At 44.4% G+C, this 15,627-nt stretch overlaps 1 long non-coding RNA gene across 1 annotated transcript; it reads right to left on the bottom strand.

Moving 5' to 3' along the window:
* Nucleotides 1–8,729: 8,729 nt before the first annotated feature.
* Nucleotides 8,730–13,882, bottom strand: LOC115525713. Its single transcript, XR_003972445.1, has 4 exons — nucleotides 13,812–13,882; nucleotides 11,790–11,943; nucleotides 10,647–10,769; nucleotides 8,730–9,150 (listed from the first exon to the last, which is right to left on the bottom strand). It is a non-coding gene; the product is annotated as an uncharacterized LOC115525713 (long non-coding RNA).
* Between the last annotated feature and the right edge of the window lie 1,745 nt (nucleotides 13,883–15,627).

Below are 15,627 nucleotides of genomic sequence, written 5' to 3'. Positions count from 1 at the left end.
ATAGCAGGCTCTACCACCTGGTTGCAAAAGCCAGAACCTGAGAGTTTTTCTTTTGCTTTTGCCCTATTGTCCAGTCCATCACCAAACGTCGTCCATCTCCAGACCATCCATATCCTTTCACTTAGTGTTCTGTCATTTGAGATATCGTGGGTTACCTGGTGGGGTGGGAGGGGGTGCCTAATCTCCCCAGGTTTGCCTGGGACTTTCTAAGGTTTAGGACCAAAGTCTGCCACCAGGGAGCCCTCCAGAATTACAGGCGAACCAGGCTCATTGACCTCTCCGCTGGTCTGGCTGTCTGGAGTAGCCTCCTCCCAAGCCCCCCAGACCCCAGGTTTGCTTGCTTTGGATTCCTTCTCCACCCAGTAGCCCCCCGCATCGCTTTAACATCATAGATGGATGTGTCATCCCCCCCCTCCTCACTACTTGAAATGTCGCCACCTGGGGAAAATCCGAATGCCTTACCTCTTCCTATAAGGCGCTGCCTGATTGGTCCTTTGCTATTTCCCTCACTTAATTCAGTTCCTGCTTCTCTTCCTTCATCAGGCTGCTGGTGTCAGTTCCTCCACTCTGCTGGGCTCTTCCCCAAACCTGGCACTGTTGCTCTGGCTGTTTCCTTTGCCTGGAATGTTCTTTCTCCAACTTTTTGTATGTTCGCAACGCGTAATCATGTCGATGTGTGATAATTTGACTCCTGTCTTCCTCTCTGCATTATAGCTCCTTGACTCCCCAGTTTATCACGTAAATCCCCACTGTTTAGCACTGGGGCTGACATCTAATCAAGTCACATGATATATTCACAGACTGAATCAACGAATGAGCAAAACAACAGGTGAACGAATACAGGTTTGCTAACAGGATATATTACTGAGATCCCATGATCTGAAAGGTCAGGGTCCAAAACACAGTGAGCAAGGTTCCATGAGGGTTCCAGGAGCCGGAGCAGGAAGAGCTTCACAGGCCATGCCAAAAGCTGTTCCGAGGACAATGGAGAACTTCTGAGGGATTCTGAGCCAGGGAGTGACATAATCCCATATATGTTTTGAAAAACTGAGGGTTGGAGACGTGAGGAGAAGCCCACTCAGCAAGGAGGCTCTTTAACCTTGGGCAGCTGCAGGAATTAGGGTGTGTGCTGGGGGTGAGGCTTGTGGAGCCAACTGGATATTGTTCTCTTGATTAATTTTCTGGAAACAATCAGCCAATTATGATTCAAAGGCTTCCTGTAGCTCTGGCCCATAACTAATTGCATTTTAAAACTGTGTTTAATCACAAATCAGTGATTATGTAAACGGCCTTATTGATGACAAGATTGGCTGCCTACAAGAGCAAGTCAATGGTGCCATGTGTCCCAGGTTGAATTTTATAGTGTATTCCATTAGTCTGACACTCAGGAGCAATGGCTTCTATCCCCTCTGAGCACCTTGTAGCCAGGGTTCAATACATTAAAGAGGGGGTAGAAAAGCAGGTGCAGCAGGTGTTTCTCTGTCCCCACGGGAGCCTCTTAAAGTCAGGCACTGTATTTTATCTCCCTTTTGAACACCTCCATAGTACCTAGCACAATGTCTTTGATGTAGCCAGTCCCCGATAAATACTTTGAATTTAATTCGGGGTGCATTTCGCCTCCAGATTTCTATGATTGCATGACTTCTTGCCCAAGTGGTCTGTTATCTGGAAGTATAAGCCTCTCAGCCTAGCATTTCCTAAGCATCCAGGAAGTCTGCAAACTCCAGAAACACCAGCTGGCCATGGCTTCCAGCTGAGCTCAGAGGTCTTCTTCCAGGATAACAGTGCTTTAAGTCTGTCCTCTATCTCTCAGCCATGCTGGGCCAAAAAGACACTACTCTGAGCCTCTATAGCATGATTTTCATACCTTTACCGTTACCTTTCAACATTTTGTTGTATTTATGTTCATTCACCTTTCTCTCTCACGAGGCTGTAGCTTCACTGGGATATAGGGCTCAGCTAAGCATCCATCATAGATAATTATGGGGACCTGTCACGCATCTGCTATTTGCGGTTAGTTTAGTGACATAGAGCCCTGTGGGACAACTTATTGCAGCAACTGAGGCATCCCCCGATCTACAGGACACTCAAGGGAGGACACCGCTCTCCTCCCTTTACGTCTTTCTATCTTTATCTCCATCCGGTCATTCTACCAGCATTTCAGACTCTGTATATTCTCACCCTGAACCTACCACTCCTTGTGAAACCCACTTCCCACTTCGTTAAAGGCTCTGCCCCCCGAAAACTTACATCACTTTCAACATTGGCCTTTGAAAACTGCTCCCTGTATCCAAATAGCTGATCAGGGATTCCAAGTTCACCCTACAGTATCTTTCAACTGTTCTGGCTTTTCTCCTCCCACTGACCTGATCCAGGCTCATTATTTAGTTTTAATATTTTATTATGGAAAATCTCAAACATATACAAAGTAAACAGAATAGTATAATGAACTTCCGGATACCTATCACTCAGTTTCTGCAATTATCAGCCGTAGGACATCCTCCCTCCCCTGCTTAATTATTGTTACTGTATTTTTACAGCTATTGTCTATGTAAGGTAAAACGTATGCAAAATTTACACAGCACAAATCTTTGCTGTGCAATTTGAAAACTGGAGAGATCCACATAACCCACGTTTCTATCATGATCTAGAACATTTTTATCTCACAGTTTCTTTGTGTCCCTGACCAATCTCTCCCTTCCCCCAAGCAACCCACTCTTCTGATTTTTTTTTTTAACATTTATTTATTTTTGAGACAGAAACAAAGCATGAACAGGGGAGGGTCAGAGAGAGAGGGAGACACAGAATCTGAAACAGGTTCCAGGCTCTGAGCTGTCAGCACAGAGCCCGACGCGGGGCTGGAACCCACAGACCGTGAGATCATGACCTGAGCTGAAGTCGGCCGCTCAACCGACTGAGCCACCCAGGTGCCCTCTGAGTTTTGATCTTAGATTAGTGTGGCTGTTCTAGAAGTTTATATAAATGGAAACATACAGTATGTACTCGGTTGTGTCTGGCTTCTTTCAGTCTGGATAATGTCTGTGGGATTCCTCCATGTTGTTTCATTAACCAGTAGCTCATTTTTTAATATTGCCAAGTAGCATTTATGGCATGAATAAACCATAACTTGTTTATCCATTCCCCTATTCATGGGCATTTATTTGGGTTGCTTCTATTTCAGCTACTGTGAAAAGAACTACTATGAACATTTATGCATAGCCTTTTTATGGGCCTTTCAATTCTATACGATACATCCTAAGTGTAAAATTTCTGGGCCACCACATTAGTTTTTTGTCTAGATGGCTACAGTTTTCTCCTAACTGTCATGATGCCACCTGGTGTCAGCCCCCAAATCTGGCCATGAAGCCAAGTTCCTTTTCCGAAAGCAGAACTCCATCCATGTCAGCAGGCCACTTAGGAAGCTCCAGTGGCCCCCCTATTTGTGTCCCAAGTAAAATCAAGCCCGCCTGGCCTGACCTTCAAGACCCCTTACAATTTCCTTTCAACTCCCTTTCCTATGGCTCCCTTGATGTTTTCTGAAAGCAGGCGACTTAACTCTGTTTGATCTTGAGCTCTTGTCGGACTGTTGCCTAGAAAGTCTCATCTTACTGGACTCTGTAATTCATGGCAGTACCTGGCTCACAGTGGGACTCAAAAACAGTTTACTAAGTGGATAGTCAATGCTGCATCGTGTAGAGCTCATACTTCTAACTGCAGGCTCCAGAACCCACCTATGATGTAAATGCGGCTTTCACTCTAGCCTCCTAGAAGGTAGGAGATGAAACCAGGTGAGATTTCTCTGGGTGCTAAGATTCTGTGATTTGGGGAAAATTCCCAAACCCACTGGGTCCAGACATTCCGCATGGTTCATGCCACTAATCTGCCAATAATACGACGCTGAAGGGTATGATGGAAAGAGCACAGGACGGATGGTCTGTTAGTGTTATTATACCACTCGCTGTGCGTCCTTGGGTAGCATCACTGGAGCCTCCGTTGGCCCTTTGGGAACACTGGCAGGGGAGAAGTGACCTTGAAGATCACTACAGTCAAACATAAAATCACGCAGAGCGATCTGCTCGAGAGTGCGCCATTGGTGCAGAGACCTCCACAGATTATAGACCGTTCACCCAGCAAGCAACAGTTATAAGACTGGCTAGAGTCAGATCACATTTCTCTACAGAGGAAATAAAATCTCTATGCCCATCTCAGAGACACTAGTCAGTCTCTAGCTCTATGACTTAATGTTTCTTTGCCTCTATTTACTCATCTCTAAAACAGGTGAAAGGGAGAAAAAAAATTCTTCCTCTACCCCTCCGGGTCTTCCAAGTGGACTAAAAATGAAATGTGCAGGAGACAGGTTAACAGGAGAAAAACCCAAAGTCCCGTTACGTGCACACAGCAGCCCAATAATAAAAACGAGACCTGAAGAAATGATTGAGACAGGCAGTTTTGCTATCTTTTAGACAAAAAGACAGTACGTTTGTGAGGAATTGACAGGATAAAGAAAATAGATGTTTGGGAGCTTTAATTAGTAACGAATTCTAAGCGAAATTTGGGCTAAGGTAGGAAGTTAGAAAAAAGTAACAAGGATTGCTTCTACAGCTTTCTGGGCTTTCAAGTCCCCGTCTCTGGTGATAAAGATGTCTTTTAGCTTCTCTGTATAAAGAGGCTAGTTTTCACATGGGTGATTTGTTTCCTCCTTTCTCGGGGACACAGGAGGGTCTGAGTGCACTTGCACTGGCTGTTTCTCAGGTGACTTTCATTTAAAATAATCCATATGCCGAGGCGCCTGGGTGGCCTCTGAGTCTTGATTTCAGCTCAGGTTATGGTCTGTGAGTCTGAGCCCCGTGTTGGGCTCTGTGCTGATGGTGCAGAATCTGCTTGGGATTCTCTCTCTCTCCCTCTCTCTCTCTGCCCCATGCACATGTTCTCTTTCTTTCTCAAAATAAATAAATAAACTTAAAAAAAATAATAATCCATATGCCAAAGTGAGACATTTGGGGGCAGACTGCCCTTGGCCCCTACATGGGAATACTAAAATAATAATGGCATCATTAATGCCATCAGCCACATCTTAGGGGACACAGGTAACCTTGAGGAACATGAACTCCACACTCTGTTCTATGAGGGTTTTTTTTTCTCTTTTTAAAAGTTTATTTATTATTTAAGAGAGAGAGAGAACAAATAGGGGAGGGGCAGAGAGAGAGAGAGAGAGAGAGAGAGAGAGAGAGAATCCCAAGCAGGTTCCACACTGTCAGCTCAGAGCCCAACAGGGGGCTCAGACTCACAAACCACAAGATCATGACCTGAGCTGAAACCAAGAGTCAGACGCTTAACTGACTGAGCCACCCAGGCACCCCATTCTGCAGGGTTTTAAGGTGTTCACCAGGTTCACCAAATGATTTCATTTCCTAACCCTTAAAAACACATTTCCAAATGGAAACAATGTCTTTAAGTGCGAGCGGCCTTTGTTCTCTGTTTTCCTGGAAATGGAGGCTTTAAACTAGAAAGCTCATTTCTTTGAATGTCCCATCCCTTACATCCCATCCATGGGTGTCCTCCATAGGTGACAGCAGATGTGGGCAGTGGACTTCTTGTATCATCTTGGGAAGAAACACAGTGAGCTGGCAAACCTCTGGGAGGGCAGAAGCCTAATGCTCATGGACATGCCCTTCACCGTAAGTGAAGGAAGGAGCAGAGAGAAGAGCAGAGTGGCCATAAACAAAAGCCAGAATTGTTTGAGAAATGGACCCTTTTCAGAAGCTTTCAAAGCCACCCTTTCACAAAGCCTGGCAGGGGTACAGTATCGACCCTGGATGACAGCCAAGCCTGGCCTTAATTTATTCTCGCCGAACTGTTTGTCGTCTTTATTTGCCAAGACTTGACTAATTGAACTTTTGTTGGTCTGGCTGCCCCTCCAGAGGACGTTGTTATCTGCTCCGTGAGTCCTTCCATGGAACACGTCAAAACCTTGACCCAAGCCATGGCTGATTTTCCTTCCCTGTTCAGGCTGCTCTTTTTCTTGCAGACATGTTGTTGTTGTTGTTGTTGTTGTTGTTGTTGTTGTTGTTGTTGTTTTGATCACTTCAGTAAGTGTTTGGACTGAACTAGAATGAAGTTCACTGACCCAAGGAGAGGATTCCTGCCGGGAGGTCAGAAAGGTCCCCAAAAAGGCCTGCATGGAGCCTCCCTTCCTTGATTTTCCCACCAGTCCTCCGTGAGAGGCATGCTGTCTTGACTCTCCCACCCAGGGAATGGAGGCCACAAACTAGCAGTTCTTAAAGTGTGGCTCTGGGGCGGGGGTGGGGGGTGGGGGGGGGGGGGGGGGTGCAGCACCAGTTTCCCCTGGGAATTTGGTAGAAATGCGAATTCTTGGGCCCTACTCCAGAGCCACCAAATCAGTAATTGCATCACCCACCAGCCTTCTGGGTGATTCTAATGTGCACTGAAGTCTGAAACCAGTGCTCCAGGCTAGGGTTTCTCACCTTCCACACTGTTGATAGTTTGAGCCATGGCTCTTTCCAGTGGGGGCTGTCAGTACACTGAAGGATGCTGAGAAGCATCCCTGGCCTCTCCCCCTGGATTCCAGGGGACCCCCACCATCATCCAATGTGACAACCAAACATGACTCCAGTCCTCACCAAATGTCCTGTGGGGGAAGGAGGTAAAATCATGCCTGGTCGAGATCATGAAAACTGCTTGTTGTTTCTCTAGGCTGTTGTGCTCTCTGTCCTACGTATTTAAAAAATTTTTTTCTTAATGTTTTATTTATTTTTGAGAGAGATAGAGCAAGAGCAGGGGAGGGGCAGAGAGAGAGGGAGACACAGAATCGGAAGCAGGCTCCGGGCTCTGAGCTGTCAGCACAGCTGAGCCTCCTGGGCTCCCCTCTCTGTACCGTATTGACAAACCACTGCAAAAGCTCTGGGTGGCTCCTTGGCACAGGATAATGAGGAACACAAAAAGACATAAACACTTAACAGCCTATCTTGATGCATCTTTCTTTTGAATCTACCCCCAAGCAAGAGCACGAGACTTTGACTTTGATTTAAGCGCTAGTTCTCTTGCTCATCTGGCTTCATAGTCAAGCAAAACAAAACAAAAACCCTTCACAGTTGGGGCTCTCCTCAGTCGCCTATTTGTTTGCTACCCCCAGGGCAGAAGAGATAGCCAGCCTGAGTTCAGAGATTCCTTGACATACCTAAGTCCAGAGTGAAGTGAATGGTTCATCTGCTAATCTTCTCCCTCGCCTCCTAAGTGAAAGATTTCCTTGTCCGTTTCTGGATGTTTCCCGATGCTCTTTGTATAGAATTTCCATTGTTGGGTTCTTAGTGTTGTTGTATTTGTGAATTGCATTTGAAGGGAACCCAAACCAGGAAATTTGCCGTTAGGCTCTATCCCCGCCATTGTCATTTCAGGGTTTTGACAGTATTTCAACTCGAGGAAGCTGGATTTGGCAAAAATCAGTTTGGACTAAGTCAGCCAAGCCTAAAGTCAATTGCTCAAACAAATTCCAACTAAAGGTCACAGTTAATTTGCTCATTTGGTTGGAATCTACTGAGCACCTACTACAGAAAAGCACTGTGCCAGATTCTCAGGATGTGGAGAGAGAAACACAGAACCTCTACCTGGGGGTTGTTCATTATCAAAGGTAGAAGCCATTGCAACAGAATGCAGAGTCCTTGACATATAAGAGGAAAGCACGGAGCGTCCTGGGGTTATGTTTCACTGTGGAACCCTCAGTGTCTGACACATACTAGGGGCTTAATAAATATTTGGTGAATGAATCTTAGAGGGGAACCACTGTACACAGACTAGGAAGGTTACAAAAAGGTCTAGGCGAAGAGAGTGCTACTTAGGTTCTCCAGGAAAAAGCAAATGAGCCATGCAGAGGAGCGGGAAGGGTACTTCAGCTACAGAAAGTAGCGGGTACAAGGACAGTGGATGGGAATAGGCATCATAGCCTTGAACAGACTTCAAGGTCTGGACAAATTGTCTGTAGAAGTGATTTTCTGGTTATATATTGCTATATAACAAATTACCCCCAAACTTAGTGGTTTAAACCAACGATTTTGTAATTTTGCGGGTAAGGAATGTGAAAGGATTTGGCTGGATGGTTCCTATCTCATTCACTGGCGTACTGGGGCAAGTGAGACTGATGATCCATTTCCAAGATGGCTTCCTCATTGACATCTCTGATGCCTTCTGTTCCTTGGCTTCTCTCTCTCCTTATCCAGGGCACTCCATGTGGTCCGGTCTTCTCGTGACAAGGTGAACTCAGGGTAGCTGGGCTTTTTACATGGCAGCCAGAGAAATATTTCAAGAGTGAGTGCCCCCAAGAGACCCAAGTGAAAGCTGCGAAACTTCTTATGATCTAGCTTTGGAAGTTCTAGAACCTAATTTTTCTGTATTCTAATCATCAAACATGTCACTACAGCCGGCCTAGATCCAAAGGGAGTGGAGAAATAGCTCCTTCCCTTAACGGGGGAATGGCTTGCATACAGAAGGAGAGAAGAAATCTGATAAAAGGGAGCTATCTTACGGACAAGCTTTCTCAGCGGGTGCTACGAATTGAAGCTGGGACTACAAAATTGAGCATAAAGGACTGGGAGCAGCAAGCTAAAGGCTGAGCAATTTACCCTTAATGATATTACGTGAGACGCCGCGGAAAGGTTTAAGCATGGAGCGAAGGTGTGGGATGATCATATTTATTTCAGAATCATCCGCTTCTGACAGCTCCAGAAACTGGGGTGCATTGGAATGACAGTGCGGGCAAGGAGACAAAATGTGAGATCTCTATATCCTTAAAGAGCAAAAGTGGCTTGGGGGTGGGGGAGGGGGCTGAAGCCTGGGTGATGGTCAGATAGTGAGAATATGACGAATACCCAGGTTATCTGAGCGCTTCTGACACCTTTGCCCACATAACCCAAAATAGCTCCCTTCCAAAGGACAGAAGAAAGGTATCCTTTTTCATTCCAGGAACCGAATGTGGGTAAATGGCAGCTGGCAACTGAGCTTGCCTTTAGAGGCTTAATGGCCACACGTTTTCAGGTTTGTTAGGAGCTGCCGCTGAGGAAAACAAACAGGATCGGTGTGAAGACATTAGAAAAGGCCCTCAGAACAAAGGCTCCATTTGGCAGCTGTTGCGCAGAGCTGAGTGAAATAAACAAAAGATTCCTTGAGCAAACATAAAAGGAGCCTAATTGATGCAATTAAGGTGAAATTAAATAAGGGAAGGTTTTAGCCCGAAGTTCATGGAAAATTTTTCACGAGGTTGTCACTGCAGAGTCATTTGAGGCTTTTAAATACAGAGAAGCACGGGATGTGGGAAATTGGCCCACGTGACCCTTAGGCGTGGATCAAATCGAGGGTGGCGATGAGGCTCCACGTGTGCACTTGTTTGGCCCTGGCTGTCCAGTCTTGGGGTGAGCGGGGTAGTAGGCTGAGGTTGGTAGGTTTGAAGAGGGATGGGACAGCCACAGCCACAAAGGGAACAATTCAACAAGGCCAACATCTTTTGGTTATCCCATTACTCTGTTCTGTTTACTTCGTAACACCACTCTCTGAGATTAGCCAGCTCATTGCACACTTACTTGTTTACTGTGTATTTTCCCCATTTAAACACACACATGCGCACGAACACACACATCCACGCGCATGCTGTGTAACTCTGGGTCTCCTCGGAACAGAGCTTTGGAGATGCCTATCCGGCTGGGTTAAGACCCCTAATACCGAAACCCAAAGGCAAACATTTGTGCCTCGCACATGTTCCAAACCACTGCCCTGACACCTCAAAACTGTCCCACGGGAAACTTATGCCTAAAATCAATTCAAACAAGTACATTTATTTAACAAACAATTACACAGGACTTACTATATGCCAGGTACAATTCCAAGCGTTTTACAAATATTAACCTAATCCTCATAAAGATCCTACGAGGTAGGGATACTCTTCTCTTCATTTTACAGACGAGGAACAGTGACAGAGAAGTCTAAGAGCTTGTCTGAGACGGTTCATGGCAAGCCAGGATTTGAACCCAGGCCTGTGGACTCTAGTGGCCACACTCTAACCCTACTGTAGGGCCCCTTGAATTATAGGTAAGGGAGTAGCTACAGGATCTGGATGACCAAGTCCACTGGCTGGAGTGAATGGGATCTGAACCCTTGGTCTGCTCTCACATAACCACACTCTCACCAGCACTCGTTGATAAGTGCAAAGCTCATGCTCCTGCCCTGAAGGTAGAAAAGAGAAGAGACTTCTAGAAAGCCCAAAAACACATACTGATCAACTGATGTGTTGACAATGATTACAAAGGGGGCCTTTCAGAGTGAAGGATGAAGGCATGGTGAGAATGTTCCAGCCCTTTACAAGTAAATGTATACAATTTAAAAAATCTAATCAGAGAAAAATTAGGGGCTTAAAAAAAAAAAAGGTAAACCATATGGGTAAAAGGAAAAGACACTAACAGGGTCCAAAAGTTTTTAGAAATAATTTCAGTCCAATTACCTCATTTCACAAGTAAAGAAAATCAGGGGTCAAGAGTTGTTAAATCTTAATGTTCATTAAAAATGCCCAAGGAGCTTGTTAAAAACGCAGAGACTGAATATTACTCCTTACCCCCTACCAGACATCAAAGATCAGTCCATACCTGATTTGTGAATTTCAGTGTGGCTCGGGAATCTGTTATTGACAGATTGAAACACAGGAGTTGATTTTTAAAAGGTGGGTCTCTTGCAGGTGGTCCAGGAATCACACTTAGAAATACACCAACCTGGAGATGAAAGACTTTTGACTGTTGTATCTACTCAGTGACAAGTCCCTCCAACCTGGCGCCAATGTCTGTTTGGATTAAAGGCTACTTTTACAGATCCGGAGTCACTTCCGTAGTTTAGGAACATTGTCTACATTATGTATAGGTTAGCAAACATATTTTTGGTTAGCATGACATTATTTAATTCTTTTTCTATGCTTATGATTTAAAAGAAAGCTCAGAACACAAGCTATTGAACTTCAGGGAAGCTTCCCTTAGTTTTGGCCACGTTATTATTAGCACCAAAAGGGTGAGACAGAAAGCATGAGCACACGGGTCAAAGACCTGTTCTGTGACCTCTCTGTTCTCTCACAGAATTAATCTGCAAGGGAAGACATCTATTTCCAGAAGTGGGGCAACGGGGAAATGATAGCCCAAACTCAAGTATTATAAATTGTTCCATTTAGAACTTTTTGGAATCATTTTTTTTTTTTTACAACTTTAATTTACATACCATAAGATTGATTGGTTGTAAATGGACGTTCCAGTGAATTTTAGTAAATGTATATAATCGTGCCCCACAGTCTAGCTTAAAATACTTCAATCACCTGGGGCGTCTGGGTGGCTGAGTCAGTTAAGCATCTGACTTCGGCTCAGGTCATGATCTCACGGTCCGTGTGTTTGAGCCCCGCGTAGGGCTCTGTGCTGACAGCTCAGAGCCTGGAGCCTGCTTCAGATTCTGTGTCTCATTCTCTCTATGCCCCTCCCCCACTTGTGCTCTGTCACTCAGAAACAAATAAATGTAAAAAAAATAAAAATAAAAAAAAAATACTTCAATCACCCAAAAGTTCTCTTGTACTCATTTGCGTTCCATCCTGCTCCCATCCCTGGCTACAGGCAACCACAGACCTTTCTGTCTCTGTAACTTTTCCTTTTCTAGAAGTTTTCTGTTAATGCAATCCTAGAAGTAGTCTTTGTATCTGGCTTTTTCACTTAGCATAACACGTTTGAGGTACATCAATGTTGTTGCACATATCCTACCTTTTTCTTGCTGAGTAGTATTTCACTGCATGGATACTCCACATCTTGTTGATCAATTCACCAGTTGATGGGCATTGAAATGTTTCCAGTTTTTTGTTATTATGAAAAATGCTTCCTGATCTTACTTATATGTGAAACCTAAAAATGTTGAATACTGTACATAGAAAGAAAGAACAGAATGGTAGTTACCAGGGGTAGGGAGGTGGGGAAAATGGGGCGGGGCAGGTATTGGCCAAAGGGTGCAAAGTTGCAGTTATATAGAATGAATAAGTCTCGAGATCTAATGCATAGCAAGCATGGTGACTACAGTTAAGAATATTGTATTGAGGGCCGCCTGGGTGGCTCAGTCAGTTAAGCTTCTGACTCTTGGTTTCTGCTCAGGTCGTGATCTCACTGTTCACGAGTTCAAGCCCTGCACTGGGCTCTGTGCTGGTGGTGTGGAGCCTGCCTGGGATTCTCTCTCTCCCCCTCTCTCTGCCCCACCCTTGCTCACTCATGTGTGTGCCCCCCCCCCTCAAAATAAATAAATAAACTTAAAAAAAAAGAATACTGTATTGAATACCGGAAATTTGATAAGGAAGTAGATTTCAGATGCTCCCATCATACACAGAAAGGTTATATGAGGAGATGACACACTAATTAGATTGACAATAGTAACCATTTCACTACGTATATGTATATATGTGCTGGGATCCACCCAAATCTTTATGGTGGTTAAAAGCAGAGAGAGGACCAGGAGTCAGACAGACTTGGATTTCAATCCTACATCTATACTCACTAGATGTTTGAATTTGGGCTAGTTGCTTGACTTCCCTAAGCCTCAATTTTCCCAGCAGTATAACGTGAATAATGTGTCTACCTCATCGGATTATTGGGACAATTAATAAACTAATCAAGGGAGGCACTTCACCCAGTCCTGGCACATATAGTCATTACCTTATTATTGTTATTGTTATCGCCAGCACCGAGCCCAGTGCCCTGAAAATATGTGCAAATACATGATTGAGTAATTGAGCTATGGTCTCTCACCTTCCTTCCTCCACAATAGGGCACTGGCTCCACAGAGTTATTCTCAGCCCCATCTTACTCCTGGACCAAGGCCTTAGTTTCCACAGAGGAGGTCACGTATGCCCACAGAAGATGGGCAGGAGCCCGGCAGGACCAACAAGTGTAAGACAAATACAGGCTCTGACCTCAATTCCATCCTTGAGACCCCCTTTCGGCCCCCCATGAAATCATCACCTGGGGAGGGAGCAGGGTTTGTGCTCCAAAAAGCCCCATGATGCTGTTCAACTGCTACCACTCTGGGTCATCTTTCCCAGTTTTTCTTCAGAGAAGAAGTCCTTTCTTCTTCATGTCTGTCACCTGCCATGGCACTTTCCACCCCATTATGAGTCTTGGACACTTCCTCCCCACTAGGAACCTCTCTCAGATATTCCCACTGCCTGTTAGGCAGTGATCATTGATCATTGATCATTGTTAAGAGCCTTTTTGATCATTGTTAAGAGCCTTTGGACCCCTCCCTTTAGTACCTCACCTCCTGCCTGTCACCATCTACTTCTGAGAGACCTGGCAAAGATCACATCTGTGAAGCAGTTTGCTAATTTTTAAAGTGGTGGATGAGAGCAAAACTTTAACATCCTGATTTCTCCCTGTGTTTGCCTTTGAGAGAAGCATTCATGGGGGAAGAAAAGATACCTCAGGCCTCTAAAGAGCCCCTTGGTGTATAAAGCAGGATTCACATGGTACCCAAGAATCACTAACCAGCCAGGAAGACAATGAATGAAGATAAGGTTTAGAAGGAAGAAGGTGTCAGGTCCGGTTAACAGAGTGCATAAGTCCATTTCACTATCTGGTTCCTAATGTACCCTGAGTTTAGCAAATATCTTAAGGCACCAACAAAACCTGGAGCCCTCCTTGGTGAAATTGATTTATGGGTCATTGACTGATGTCCTTAATACTCATAACCAAAAAAAAAAAAAAAGCCATTATTGCCTTTATGGAGTTTCTCTATATACTTACCTAGAAACTTGCCTTCCCTATAGACAGTATACATCAGAGATCAAGGCTAAACAAGAACAAAGTGATCTGAACCTAGAGGAGATAAAGATAGGAACAGCAGAGAGCATTAAGGACAGAGTGTTGGCCTTATTTTCTAAAACTCATGAAAAGAATTTCCATTTTCCACTTCCATTTGTTTTAACATTATGACGCAGAACAAGTATTTCTACTTTGTTAACTCCAAACATAACAAAGAACATAGTAAAAACTAACATTTTTGAATGCTGAATATGTGCTGGATACTTTTCTAAATGCTTTGCATGTATAAGTTGATTTCATTCGCTCATTTAACAAATATTTTCTGGCCATGTATTAGAGGCCAAGCACTGTGTTAAGTTCTGGGCATAGAGCAAGGAACAAAGTCCCCAAAGATCTCTGTTTTCGTGGACTGTACACTCCTTTGGGGAAGTCAATAAACAAATGGACTATCTAGTACGTTCGAAGGCAGAAATCAATGCTATTGAGACAAATAAAGCTGGGCAGAGGGATAGAGGAAGTTGGGTGTGGAGTGCTACAATTTTCAATCAAGCGTTCAGTGAATGCTTCACTGCAAAGCTGTCATTTGACCAAAAACTTAAAGAAAATCTCACAATTAATAAGACCAAATCCAAATAGTGTTGCTGTAGGGCGTTCTTGTTTGTTTGTTTGTTTTTTACTCAACCTTGGACCAACACCCTAAGCCCCCTAGGAAATGTGTATGAACCCCTACATTGTGTAAAATGATTGAGCCACAACCAGGCCACCAAGCGAGCCAAACATGAAGTCACTCGCGCAGTCCCTGGTCCCGTTTTGTGATGATCTAAGAGATGTTGACTTTCCGGGCTACTTGGGGAGCTAGAGGCATGCCTCTGCGGGGCTGGTGGCATCATGGGCATCTGGAGGGGTTTCTGTAGACATTTCTTCCCCAGGATGGATCACAACGTGTCTCTCTTTCTTGTAACTGCCCTATTCTCCAGAATCAGAATTTCTTATTGCTAGATCTGGATGCTAATCATCAGAGAGCCTCCTTGATGTGAGAAAACAACAAAAGGACCACAAAAGGATCTGGGGAGCCCCGGTCCTTGGGCCTGTGAACTGCTTATGACTTTGCTTCTGCCTTTGTCTGGCTTCAACCCAGGCTCTTGTTTTCCAAGTTCTTTCGACTCCTTCCCCAGGTTTCTCGGCTACATCCCCTCAACGCTACCTCACTGACAGCCCCAAGCCAAACTAGCTTTGACAGATGAGAACCAGTCATGCAGACCTTAGTTTGGCTTTCAACCTAAGGGTCCTCTCTCCCTTAAAGCTAATTGTGTTTTTAGGCTTAATTTCTAACTCTGTGAGTGTAATTTTAAGTATCAAGGGGCCTATAAGCAAGTGAGAAAAATATTCAGGCAGATGGCCCTTGGGAAGCTTTAAAACTATTTCCGTGTGGTGGATCACATTGGCATTTTGTCTTCTTTGATTTGCATGATGTGGTAGCTTCTCTATCAAAATACAAAGGAAGATCCTAGTGCCCTGATCCTTTACATATGAGTTGGACAGAAGTGCTAGACGGCCCCCTGTTTAAAGGGACTAATTGGCGATTTGTGGATTCACTTCTAGGTTTCTCCTACAGCTCTGTGAGTCAGGGTCAAATTCAGTTTTCCACCAATGAGGCATCTTTGAATAAATGTTCCCCATTCTCTGTTATTTAAAAGATTTTTACCTTCCAGACATTTATTCAGTAAAAATCACATTGTAAGTTCTTGGCATGGAGTATACACTCAATAAGTGGCTCAATATAATGGATATCTCTTAT

The sequence above is a fragment of the Lynx canadensis genome, chromosome D1 (assembly GCF_007474595.2).
Source record: "Lynx canadensis isolate LIC74 chromosome D1, mLynCan4.pri.v2, whole genome shotgun sequence".
Classification (NCBI taxonomy): Eukaryota; Metazoa; Chordata; class Mammalia; order Carnivora; family Felidae; genus Lynx; species Lynx canadensis.
The sequence above is the reverse complement of the archived record's forward strand: the minus strand, read 5'-3'. Positions and strand labels throughout refer to the sequence as shown.